The 11733-nt window shown below is 43.8% G+C and overlaps 1 long non-coding RNA gene across 1 annotated transcript in view; it reads right to left on the bottom strand.

Annotated features, from left to right (window-relative positions):
• The window catches only part of LOC117868531, a 17867-nt gene extending 8973 nt beyond the window's left edge, over window positions 1–8894 (bottom strand). Inside the window, exons 1-2 of the long non-coding RNA XR_004643660.1 lie at window positions 8715–8894; window positions 3483–3623 (exon numbers count right to left, since the gene is read on the bottom strand). This is a non-coding gene — a long non-coding RNA (uncharacterized LOC117868531). The remainder of the gene's footprint in view (window positions 1–3482; window positions 3624–8714) is intronic.
• Between the last annotated feature and the right edge of the window lie 2839 nt (window positions 8895–11733).

Below are 11733 nucleotides of genomic sequence, written 5' to 3'. Positions count from 1 at the left end.
GGCTGGAGGCTCTGCTCCTCTTCCGCTCTGTTTAAGAGCCGGGCTGCCCGAGCGCTACCGGCTTCGGGCAGCCCCCGTGCCTCCAGACCCTGCGCCCCCAGCAGGGCACTTCCCCTCCCGGGCTCCAGCGGCGCAGGGTCCGGAGGCATCGGGGCTGCCCAAAGCCCGTAGCGCTCGGCTCTTAAATAGAGCTGAAGAGTCAGGGGAGGAGCACAGCCGCTGCGGCCTGAGGCCCTGCTCCTCCCCTGACTCTTCAGCTCTGTTTAAGAGCCGAGCTGCCCCAGCACTACCGGCTTCGGGCAGCCCCCGTGCCTCCGGACCCTGCACCGCCGGAGCCCAGGAGGGGAAGTGCCCGGCCGGCGGCTGGGGTCCAGAGGCAAGGGGGCTGCCTGAAGCCCATAGCGCTCGGGCAGCTCGGCTCTTAAACAGAGCCGAAGAGTCAGGGGAGGAGCAGAGCAGCCGCGGGAGGGGAAGTGCCCGGCCGGCATTTTCCCGGACATGTTCGGCTTTTTGGCAATTCCCCCCGGACGGGGGTTTGATTGCCAAAAACCCGGACATGTCCGGGAAAAACCGGACGTATGGTAACCCTATATTAGCTCACTATTCCCTCCATTATCTTTTATGACCTTTCTTCCCAGAATCAACTTGAGTTCTTCTGTCGGTGCCCAAGAAACTGACTGGTGGAGTTCAGACCCTAAGCCAAATTTCAAAGCTCAAGCCATCTCTAATTATAAAAATATATGATAAGTACATTGGTTAATGGAAGCAGGAGCGGGAAGTTTTAGGCCAAGGAAGAGGGGAGTGTGTGAAAGCATTGCTTACCCAGGCCAAGGAGAAAAGGGAGGAGTTGGGCTCTCAATTAATTTTAAGCCTCAGAAAATAGTGTTAAAATTAAAATTAGTCACTATGATCCTACTTCAGCAGGGTACATAAGCACATGACTAACTTTAAGCATGTGAATAATCCCATTGACTTCGGTGGGACTACTCATATGTTTGAAGTTTGACATGTGCTTAACCAGTGCCAATACGCAGAACACTGGGTAATAATACCTAGTTCTTATATAGCTGAGTGTTTGAATATGAGTCAAGTGGGTGAAGTCTGGCACTAAATAGAATGCACATGAAGGGGGAAAAGAAGTTGCAGGATAGAGTGAAACCATATGGGTATTAAGGCTAACACTTACAATATTGAGAAATAGCCCAGGTCTTGGAACTTTGGGGATTCCCAAGGCGCTGATCGAAAGCCCATTAAAATCAATGGGAATCTTTCCATTGACTTCAATGGATTTTGGGATTAGTTACATATTTGAATGTTTCTTTCCCCACCCCTTCTTCTCCTTCTGGAAAACCTTGAACAAAGGAATTCTTGCCATGAGACTGCCACATTAGAAAGATTCATAAAGATAGTGTATTTTTCATGACAATATGTTTATATAAATACTGCAGTATAGTTCTTTGAATGGGAGTATTAAATAATATAAAAGCAACAAAACTTCTTCGTCCGTTTGTCAACAAAGTTAAAATATGTAGTACAAAATGAAACAACAATGGCAAAAGTAGCACAATTAGAGAAAGTGCTGGTGTTTAAATAATTGGAAAAAAATCATTTCAGTTTCCTTTTAGGCCTTAGTGAAATTTTCACAAGGGCCTGAGTGACTTCGGAATCTAAATCCTATTTTCAAAAGTGATTTACAGTCAGATTTTCTAAGGTATTTTGGCATCTAAACATGGCGTGCAAAGTGTCCAACTACACTAGGTACCTAACTCCTATAGATTTCAGGTGCTTAACCTGCTTAGGCAGTTTTGAAGATCCCACTACATGCCTATATGCCTTTGAAACCCTAGCCCTGAGGAGGAGCCTAAGTCACTTTTGAAAATGGGACTTGGAAAAATGTTTCTTTTGTAGCCAAGGTGTAGGATTTTCAAAAAATTTCCTATTGTCAACAGTTCAGTAACAATTGGAGTGCCAACATAGACAAGGCGATAGCAGCTGTTGATGTTGTAACAACATGTTACATAGACCTCTGTTTGAACAGGGTTAGACTTAAATGATCAATGGACACCCATTGCCCTGTCTACACACTATCACCTGAGGATTTGAACAAGTGCTAATAACAGTGGGCGTTTTTATGAAAATATCCAATGCAAACTCAGCCTTCCAACTGTCACAGTAGTTTCTTTGCTTCCATTTGCTTAGCTCCACATAAAGGTTTGAGGAACAAATCATAACTTTTTAATAATGTGTATCCTTCTAGGCAAACAGCAACCAGGGCCTTTATATATATATATATATTTAGCTGGCCTGGGCTTGTCTTGGAAATTAGTTGAGGTTTATTTTTTTCCCATGTATCTGTTGTCGTGTTCTTCCACTGATTTTACAGCTATTACAAAAAACATCACAAAAATACAGGATCAGTCCTTCTCTATATTAATGTATAGTTTTCATAATAAACCCACTTAAATTGGTAGATTCCGTGTACTTGTTAAAGTGCCAAGTACTTAGGGTTTTTTAAATTAAAAAGTTGTAAAGATCAGACAGATTCCAAATATATGAAAGTCATTATTTAGACAACTGTATCTAGATACTGCATAACATTTGCTGACACTGAGGGCTTATCATACTGCTCCTCACACAACCATAACTCTGTATAGCAAAGAAGGATGCACACAGTATGCAGAATGCTCTTGGGATGGTCTATGTATTGCTGCCACAAACAGAGGTGGTATGGATGCGTGTCCAGATCCTGACATGGTTAGCACATGTTCTGAAATTACAAGGCTAGTACACAAACCGACTGCACATGCTGCTGCTTTTCTATGCCTCACCAGCAATCCCTCAGGCCCACTCACTGGAATCTGCTGGCCAGGGTAGGATTTGACCCTCAATATTTAAGTTCACTGCAGCAAATATGATAATTTTACCATCACTTAGTGATGACTACTGACTCCAAGCCATTAATTTTAGCTGTCCTCCCACTCCTGCTGCTTCCTGGCCTGCATAATTCAGGAACAAAGGAACCAGGATATATATGAGAAAGATATATACTGCATCGTACTGGAACAAGAACATTATTCAGCCCCTCTGGAGATTTGGGGGAACTCAGTGGGAGGAAAATGGCAGAGTTTTCTTCTTTTCAGACCTCTCTCATGGTCTTTCCTACAGGAGGTGGCAATCTGAATTTGCACCCTTTCCATTAGCCTGGAAAATAGGTGGATGGGTGTTGCAAAAACTTATTCAACCACAGATGTACAGTAAACTGGAAAATGTTTTCTTGTTGCCCTTATAACACTTCTACTCAACATTTTAGCTCTCTGTCTAACCCCAGGGTATTTTGTACGGATAATTTTAATAAGTTTCCTATCTTTCCATGTCAGTATATTGGGAATAGGTTTCAGGAATATTAGATCTTGTCTAATGGGCATAATGCTCCCCAAAGTATCCCATCAGTGGCAGCAGCAAATGGGCAGAGGGTTTCTTACCCATGTGTTGTCAAAGTCTGCCTGTGCACTGTCTTCACAACAGTTTCCAATGCTGCTGTCATCAGTGGAGCTGCACCAATGAGCCATGAGAGGTGAATGATGTGTCTTGTTTGGCCAGTTTAGATACAGCTTTAAAGGAGACTTACAAAGAAGAAAAACAAACAGATTCAAATCCTTTCTTACTTCTTTATGATGTTTAAAGCATTCAAAACAAAATAACTTTCTCCAAAGGGTGGGGAGGTGGAGGTTGTTCGGTGGGGGGGGTGTCTTTTGAGGAGGGTTAAAAACATTCAACATTCAGGTCTTGTCTACTCTGGAAATGTATGGATGAACTGACATCTAATGTCATTACGCTATCAGAAGAAATCAGAGACTGAAAGCTGAGCTGAGGGAAATGGGTTTTTAGTCAGAATGTTTAAAACGTTGCTTCTTGTTTGGTTTGGTTAAAAATCTAATGCCTCAGACGCTTGGGGGAAAGGACTTCTTCAATTAAGGGAACATCTACACTGCACAGAAAAGCCCCTGGCTCTGAGTCTCAGGGCCCAGGTCACTTGATGCGGGCTAGCAGAGCTTAAAATAGCAGCATATACTTTTCCACTCAAGCTGGAGGCTGGGCTCTGAGACCCTCCCCCCTCATAAGGTTTCAGAGCCTGGGCTCTTGCCCAGGCCCAAATCTCTATGCTGCTATTTTTAGCCCCAGAGCTCCAGCCCCATGAGCCAACTCAGTTGTTCCAGACTCTGAGATGCAGTCTGTGGGTTTTTCTTTGCAGTGTACACATACCCTAACCTAAGGCATTAAAGAGGAACCAATTCACAGATGAGATAACCAACTAGTCCTGTAGCAAAACCAGAATTGACATTCTCAATACTCCAAAGTGTGAAAGAAAATTTAAAATAACGAAAGGGGGAGGGAGAGAATAAAAACCTTTCAGACTTACACATTAAAAAAATATTTGCAGATCACCTTTAAAATAGCCATGGAAAATCAGTACAGCTGAAAGCACAGCATAACCAAAACCAGTGTGAGCCATATTCTATAGTGACTTACACCCTATGCAAGTGAATTAGCTTCACTAGGATTCAAATGAAATTTGAATTCATTGAGATTGCAGAATTCAGTTTAAATGGTAACGCTATTTTAACTATTTCAGTGGCTTAATTACTAGTGTTGACAGGATGGTTCTATCATTAGGGATATTACAGGAAACTGAGATTCAGTTTTACTGCTGCCTGTGGGCTGAAAAAGGTCCAGAAAGAGCTGACACCAACTGCAGCCAATACAATTTGCGGATACTCAGCACCTAACACAAGCAGGCCCTGTTACAGTTCTAGAAACATTTTTCCTGTTGTCTACACTCAGATTTATGCTACTTTTAGATTCAGGAGGATCCATTGCTGACCATTTCCTCATTTGTTGACTGAGAAAATTTCCATTGTTATTATACAGTTTCTCATGAACACTTTGTCCAAGAAGTGCTAAAGAAACCTGAGTGGTTTTATTGCCCAGAAATCTGAATAAGGCACCCCATAAAAAACAGTTCCCTCAGGGCACCTAATGCACTTAGAGTAGCAGAATACAAAATGAAATAGAAGAATTATACTGAAATCATAATAAATACTTATGGAATGTTAGTCTTAGTCCCATTACACTGTGAGATGGATGGGTCGAACAAACAGTTTAATAGCATAACGCACCCGATAGGAAAAATAATGGTGCTCAGCATGGTTCCTCCATCCAGTGAACAGATCATCATTATGATAATTTTTATAAAGACAATGAGCTGGTGAATTGATTTTATTGAGAGTAGCATTCTCACACGCTGGGCTTTCAGTTAGAAGCTTTATTGCTTAGATGAAAATGCTCCTATACAGTCCATTTTTATGGTAACTCTTACAAAGAATAATGTGCATTGAGTGTGCCAAGGAAGCATATATACCCTGTTCTGAGAGCTTGGGAATCCAACTCTATATCCCCTCGAATCAGATCATTATGCATTTGAAAGTTTTTAAAAAGCCATAGAAAGCGGTATGTTCTGAAGATATCAAGTGGATCCTGTCATTTAAATCCTGAATTTTAATCTCAGCTGAGGTACTGACTGTCTCTGTGGCTTTGGGTAAGTCACTTATCCACTGGGTAGAGAAGATTGAAATGGGAAGGGGAGAACTCACCAGACCTGCACCAGCCAACGATGGGAAGTTGTGTGGGAGGCAGTGGTGCAAGTAGAATTCATTTCTTACCGGTACACTGCACTCATGGGAGGGACACAAAGGGGGGGCATGTGACCTTCCCACGTGACCCTCCACCTGACTCCTCCCCACTCCACCCCTAGGCCAGGGCCCCTGCATTCTCCCCGTCCCCTCCCCATGATCCATCCCATTTGACCTGGGGTGGGGGCTCTGTCCTCCTCCCTCTGCGCCAGAGACTTCTGAAACACAGGGCTGTCTGGAACCACAGCAGCAAACGAAGCAGAATGTGGGGCCATCTGGTAGTCCTACACCGGCAGCTCTTCCGGTGTGTCTGTACTGCCCTCAGCCCCAACCCTAGCCCTGTCTTCTGGCAGGGCTGCTGTACAGACCCCAGACAGGAGACGCAGCTGCATGGAAGAGTGGGGGTGGGGCTGGAGGCGATACAGCCGCGCCGAAGGAGCTGCCGGCGTGGGGCCACCAGACAGCCCGATGTTCTGCTCCTCCTGTGTCTTTCCAGCCCTGCGTACCGGCTATAGATATCTTACTGGTACGGCATTCCGGACCAGACCGCCATACTTGCACCACTGGTGGGAGCACTGGTTATTCAAGCTAGAGAGAACACAGAGGATGTCCATCTGATTTTAGCACAGAAGAGAGAGGGACATTCCTCTGCTCCCCCTTGCTTTAATAACCGTACCCAGCCCTATGCTTCAGAGTTTCCCATTTGTAAAATTGAGGTACAGTATCCACTAATGGGGGGGTTAATAAATTAGGGCTACAACATACATTCTAAGTCACCAAGGGCCACAGCCATGTTCATGGCTCCATGTTTCCCCATTTCTCCCTGCTAAATCTAGTGGCGGCACTTTATTTGCCTAGTATTTGATCTCAGAGAGCCCTATTATGGCTGGTGCCTGTGAATGGACAGGAGAGAGCTGTTTGCGCCATTTCCCCACCTATGTGCATCAGCCACATTCTGGCCCTTAATATAAAGCACTTTGGTGAAGAAAATTACTAAGAATAATTAGAATAATGATCTGAAGGCTCCATTCAGATGTTTTAGTGGAGGATTTAGTGTACTCTGCATTTAATATTCATGAACAATGGCTAATTGATATTTGAAAGGCTATCAAATCTTCCACTTGGGGTCAATGAAACAAAGGATACACATGCTGGCCTAGGTCCTTTGTTGTGCAACTGATTTCAATGGGAGTTGAGGAGCTTAGCACTTCTCAAAAGCAGCTCAGAATTTCCCAAGAGCAAGCTCCTACTGTGTATTGGGACAGTATGTTTTTTGCCTGAGGTTAATACATTTTTCACTTCAGTGTTGCTGTTTAAATGTGAGGCTATTGTAGGCAATCCAGATATGGAGTAAAGGATTCTAACCACACACACAAAATTAACTAAAGTGTTTTTGTCAGTTTGGTGGCTATACAGGGAGAATCACCAGAGGCTAGTGGAGAAATTAAATCACTTTTCAGCATGAACAGTCAGGGCCTATCAGTGTCAAGGTTGAGTTAAAAGGCGAGTGTATAATACTGCTCTCTAAATAGACAGCTTTAGTTTCCACAGCCGTTACCCTTTTGTGTTTCATACACATTATAAATAAATATTTTTTAAAACTATGCTTGGGTCAAGAAGTTACAATAAACAAGAGTGTACGTGCATATATTGCCAAGAATGACCAAAGTCAAAGAGGATATTTTCTACATATAAGGGTAGGATTTAGGCATCCCTTCATATCTGTAACTATTATAATAAATGCCTGGAATATTTACTTAGACATCCATGTTTCTAGGGAAATGAACTTTTAATAATGTTATAAGAAATGATTTCTGAATGACTGACTTTTCCCCCCTTCACAACCAAATACATTCATAATATTCTACTCCATTAATCAATTATTAGTCAACTTTCAGAATTATTTCCTCCACTGATCCTCAGCTATATAAAGTAATGATATTACCCAAATAACAGTTTTCCAGAGAGCTTTATGAAACAGCAGTTTTAAATTGTTTAAATGCCACTAATAACTTATGTACTGTTTTAATTGCAAAGAGGAAGTATTGTTAATTAGTTTAAGAAGCATCTTGCATCTTACCTACTAACATAATGCAAATTTATAATAGACAAGTCAAATGTTCATTTCCTGCTAACTGCATTGCTATAATCAAATAAATATGCTAAATCTTCTGTGATCTTATTTAATTTAGAGAAAGCAAACAAATAGATGGGCACTAAAGGTAGGCAAATTATTTCTGTGTTTTAAGAGTTTTCTCTCGCAATTCAAGAAAAGTTCAATTATTTAGAGTTTATTAAACTGTCATCCTCCTACATTAAAAATTTAATCTTGCAACAAACAAATAGGAATTAGAAGAAAATCCAGTGCTGAATTGTGAAAATGTGAAATGTGAAAAGAAATCTACATGATTAATACATGACTGCACTTAACACAGCACAACCACTGAAGACATTGGGTGGAAATTACGGGGAATTATCCTTAGCAGTGAGGGTTACTTCATATGCTGTGTATTAGTAGTAGTAGTATTAATTATTTCCATTGTGGTGCCCCTAAAGACTGCAAAGCAGCATGACAGTCCTGTTGTGCTAGAGCTCCAACCCTCATGTATCTGCCCAGTGCAGCTACTCAGTCTGATCACTGGCATGAGAGTCTGGCCCAAAGCATAGTGGTTATCGGAGTAGTAGGGATGCGTGAGCTGTGATGTATTAAGTAATTGTCCCAGAACAATAGAATAGGGATGTGCACTAGGAGTCACGTCTTCCCAGGACTGGAAAACCCCACTTACGGAGTCAAGTGCACTGGATCCAAAACCCCTCAAGCTCTGAGAATGTTTGGGCCATCTTTACTACTGCAAAAGGATACATTTGTACATTTTATCTTCATTGCTAATTTCCAAGTGTTTAGCTTTAATGAAATTTCATGTGTTTGGATTTGGTCTTATTATTTCTTTCAGAGTTCCTTTTTCCAGCTTTTCTGCCAACCTTGGCTATGCCCTACATCATTTCCCTCCTCTGAATACTTACTCAACAGCTGCATTCCTCTGCTGTCTTGTCCTTGCTGATTCCCACGGCTGTCTGCTTTTTCCTGGAACAGCTGTTGTATCAGAAAAATTAATTAATTTTTCCCCTAGTTCTCAGAGCAGCTTCTGTGAAACAAACTCTTTACTATTACAAGGAAATAAAATGTATGAGCAAGTGAAAGATTGTAAAGAGAAAGAACACTTTCACTTTTAGCCTGGATTCTATTATTAGAAAGCTAGAATGCTAAGGTTGATTAGATCTGCTCAGTTATTCCAGATGTGTGACAGGAGTCACTACGCAAATCCTGACACTGGAAGGCATTAAAAAAAATGTGAAACAGAAATGTGTCTTCAGAGTGTAAGGAATCAACAAACAGTAAATTCCACTTATGATACAGATGCACTATATCATATAATGCGTAATGACATTAAGTGCTACAAAATTGGCAAAAAACATGTAAAATATTCCAGAGGAAGACTCATTTATGAGAGTCGTCCCCGCACCCCATCCGGTATTTGTTTATAGCATCGCTGAGCACTGGACTGCATAGTGAAATATTTATCCTATGAAAGCACTGCATAATTGAAAAATAGGGAGACTTCCAAACTGCAAACTTGTTTTTGTGAAAAACAACCTCATTTCTGATAGTCGTGAAAGAATTAAGGATTTTAGATGATGCACTCAGTGTGAAATTCACCCCTCTGCATGAAGCCCAAGTACTCAGAGCTGCACGAGGGGAACTAAGATGGGGAATGTGAGTCAGTAAAATCACCTATATACAACTTGCAGGCAGGCAGAATGACTACAACTGAGCTGGAAACTGAGGCCACAGTCTCTTTGCACCTAATCTACAGGTTCCCCAATGGAGGCCTCCAGGCAAAGCTACTCAGAGCCAGTGCAGAGATTTCTCTTTGTCACATAAGTCAAAGAGAGACTCCTCCCCATGCACCTACTCCACCTATCCTCCCAAAGTCCTTCATAGGCCAGCCCTTGTGCTTTGGTGAATTTCATCCACTGGATCAGATTCTGTATTCCTTGCACACCCCGGAATCTCTCTGAAGTCACAGGGAGGCTTGAGTATGAAAGGAAGCTAGGACTGGCCCCTTCATGCCATAATTCCACCCCCACACAAACACACACCTGCCTTCCTTGTTACTACTACATATGCAGCATGATCCCAGTGTTGGTAACATATGTACACCACTACAAATCTTTATTCTACATGTAACCTTCTGCCAGGTGGAGTTGGCAGCAATTGGTTTTCCCAATGTTGAGTGAGAGACTCAGGCTGTGATAGGCATCTGCAAAAAGATTTAGGTCAGCCTCTGTGTGTGCAAGAATGACACAGTCATCTGCATACTGAAGGTCAATGATGACAATTCTCGTGATCTTAGATTTTGTTTGGAGTTGGCCATCCATACGATACTCAATCCCGATTCCGTCAGGAAGGTGGTTGGGAATGAGAATCAGAATCACATCAAGATAAATGGAGAAGAGTGTTGGCACAATGACACAGCCCTGCTTGACACCAGTGAGAATGATGAATCATTCGGTCTCTGAGCTGTTGCACAAAATGGTGGCAGCCATCCCATCATGGAGTAGTCTGATGATGGAAATGAATTTCTGTGGACAGCCAAACCTACACAGCACCTTCCATAGGGCATCACGGTTGATAGAGTCAAAGGCCTTGGATAGGTCGATGAATGCCATAAACAGTTTCTGGTGTTGCTCTCTGCATTTCTCCTGAATCTGTCGTGCCACGAAGATCATGTTGGTTGTGCCTCGGGATGGCCTGAAGCCACACTGTGATTCGGGGAGGAGTTCCTTCGCAAGGGGAAGGAGGCGGTTTAGTAGGATCTAGGCAAGAATCTTCCCTGCGATGGAGAGGAGAGGAATACCTCTATAGTTTCCACACAAAGATTTGTCCCCATTCTTGAATATTGTAACAATGTATTCTTAAAGTCAGGTGGAATTTCTTCGCAGGTCCAGATTTTGTTGAGGAGTTGGCAAAGTTTGTGCTGGGGCATTGTTCCACCAGCTTTAAAAACCTCAGCTGGGATGCCGTCAGGGCCTGGTACCTTGTGATTTTTTTGTCTGAATGATGGCATGCCAGACTTCCTCAGGATATGGGGGATCAGCAAGGTGTTCTGTTGCTGAGCACTGTGAAATAAACTTGATGGTATCTTCAGAGACTGTGGATTTGCAGTTTAGTAGACTCTCAAAGTGCTCCTTCCAACATTGTTTAATGGCCGCATTGTCCTTGAGGAGGGTGGAGCTATCCTGAGAATGTAAGAGGGCTGGGTCTTTGGAGCTTGGCCCATATATAGCTTTTGTTGCTTGAAAGAAGCTTCTCATGTCATCCTGGTCTATGAAACCCTGGAGCTCAGAGGCCTTCTCTTGCCACCACTTGTTTTTGATGACACTTAGCCATCTTTGGACTTTGGCTTTAAGCAGGTGATAGGCCTCATGTTTTCGTTCGTTAGAGCAGGCCTGCACAACATGCAGCCCGGGGGCTGCATGCGGCCCGCGTGGGCTCATTGTGCGGCCCGCGGGGGTTGAGTAGATGGGCTCACTGTGCGGCCTGCGGGCAGAGGGGGGGGGGGGGGTGAGTAGACAAGCGGCGGGTGAGGGAGGGGGACTGAGTAGGTGAGCGAGCGGGCAGTGGCAGGGAATGAGTAGGCTAGCCGGGAGGGTGGAGGGCTGAGGAGGCGAGTGGGCGGGCAGTGGCGGGGGGTGAGTAGGCGAGCCGGGGCAAGCGGGCTGAGGAGGCGAGTGGTGAGTCGGTGGCTGACCTGTTCTACTGATCTGGTCTTGCTCCCATCCCCTCTCCCAGGGCCGGCTCCAGGCACCAGCAAAACAAGCAGGTGCTTGGGGCGGCACATTTCTAGGGGCGGCATTCTGGCGCCGGCCATCAAAGGTGCTGACTCCGGGGCATGGGAAAAAAGTGCCCCCGCCACCCCAGGTCGCCTCCGCCTGCTCCCCTGAGCACGCCGCCACCACCGTTTCACACAGCAAGGCTGGG

The sequence above is a fragment of the Trachemys scripta genome, chromosome 1 (genome assembly GCF_013100865.1).
Source record: "Trachemys scripta elegans isolate TJP31775 chromosome 1, CAS_Tse_1.0, whole genome shotgun sequence".
Taxonomy (NCBI): Eukaryota; Metazoa; Chordata; order Testudines; family Emydidae; genus Trachemys; species Trachemys scripta.
The sequence above is the reverse complement of the archived record's forward strand: the minus strand, read 5'-3'. Positions and strand labels throughout refer to the sequence as shown.